General features: G+C 51.7%; 1 pseudogene; it reads right to left on the bottom strand.

Annotated features, from left to right (window-relative positions):
* Positions 1–214: 214 nt before the first annotated feature.
* Positions 215–1,069, bottom strand: LOC146193473 (uncharacterized; annotated as a pseudogene).
* Between the last annotated feature and the right edge of the window lie 715 nt (positions 1,070–1,784).

Raw genomic sequence — 1,784 nt, 5'->3', positions numbered from 1 at the left:
GCGAACAATTTTGCTGAAGTATTTGAGGGGACGAATAGCAACTTCCAAACTAGCCACACGGAGCGGTAGGTTGTGATAGTTTTATTCAATAAAGGACATCAGGGGGGACGCACAGGATGATGATGATAAAAAAACATTTCTTTTTTATATACAGGGAAGAAACGGGAGCGGTCCTTAAGGGGTCGCCCATTACAATTACTAGGTGGCCTCTCTCTTACAGGAGCCTATTAGCGTCGGCCGTGGCCCGAGCCCGCTCCACCAAGGCTCGTTGCGCCATCAGGTCATAGCAGCCGAGTAGGGCCGCCTCGCTGTCCTCCCGGGAAGCGTTGGGTAGTGGGTAGATGGGATGGAGGGTTTGACATGCACACTATGATGTGGAAAATGCACGATGACTTTTCCTCACAATGCGGGCATTTCCCCGAGCATGCGGGGTCAAAGTATTCTAGTACTGCCGAGCAGAATAAAGTTTTGGTATAAAGTCGAAGGAGTTATAATGCGCTCCTCCGCATTTTTGAGGTCCTTGCCGGGCTTAGGATAGATTGGATGGCTGTATTGATAGAACTGAATTATTTCTTTGAAAGTGTAGGTGGTATTGGGTTCGGAGTCTTGAACGGTGTGGGAAGACGTTGGTGCCCAGAAAGTAATCACGCGGGCGGCGGCATCGGCCATTTCGTTTCTCTCGAGGCCAGTGTTGCCCGGAGTCCAGATAATCGTTCGATGTGAGGGGGCCCCGAAATATGCGCTGTTTTGTCAAATGTTTGCTGGCGAAGTGCGATATGTAGCCCTGCTCGGTATTCCGGCAGGCACCCCTCGAGTCGATGATGTTGACCCGTGAGTCCTGATCTGCGGCGGCTAAAGCGAAGGCAACCTCTTCCGTGTGTGTTATGTTGTGTGCAAAAAAAGCGTGTCTGTTTATTACAGTGTATTGATGGACGCCTACGGCCGTGTACCAACCACCATGTTGAGAGCCTGAGGCGTCCACGCAGAAGACTCCATGTTTGTGTCCGTTGCGGTGAACTAAGGCATGCTCCCGCGCGAGACGTCTGCCACTGTGGTCCTCTCATGTCATGTTGGCCGGAAGAGGGCGTTCGTGCAAGCCATATCTCCACTCTGTTGGGATATATACGCGCTCTTCCGAATGCATTGAGTGGTGGATGTGTAGTCGGGCAAGAAGACAGCGACCCGACGGCGTTCTAGACAATCTTGTGTATTGGTTCAGCAAGTGTGGCTCTCGCAGTTCATTAAAGGTGTTCACCATCCAAAGGCCAAGTAGACGCTGGTTGGCGGTGGTGAGCAGGATGTCGAGGGCACGCTGGTATATTTTATGGAGAATGGCTTCTAGTGTAGTCTTGTCATATTTGCGCAGGTGAAGCTGAAGCGAGTATAGTCGACTGGTTAGAAAATAATGCTTTAGCAGCAAGGCGTCTTTGCATCGTAACCCTCCGCGCTTGTTCGGAACCCGTTGTATCATGCGGCCCACCTGGTCCCCTACCTTGCGTAATTTGGCCCGAGTTGTGCAAGCTCTACGATGTCTGTAATTGAAGAGGCCCACTACTCAGATCTCGTCGTGTTTGGCTATGAGTACACTGTTAAGGCTGAGGTCGAGTTTGGGGGTGCACTTTCATTAGGGGCGTATGTGCACAAATTCCGATTTGGACGGTGAGCAGTGAAGGCCGCAACGACGGGTGTAGTTGTCTACAATGTCCGCCGCTTGCTGCGGGTTGGGCTACATTTCTCCTACCAAGCCGTGTTTAGCCCAGGTGGTGATGTCGTCGGCGTACAGC

The sequence above is a fragment of the Amblyomma maculatum genome, chromosome 4 (assembly GCF_055883805.1).
Source record: "Amblyomma maculatum isolate TAMU_Amacu chromosome 4, ASM5588380v1, whole genome shotgun sequence".
Lineage (NCBI taxonomy): Eukaryota > Metazoa > Arthropoda > Arachnida > Ixodida > Ixodidae > Amblyomma > Amblyomma maculatum.
This window is presented reverse-complemented; position numbering and strand designations above follow the sequence as displayed.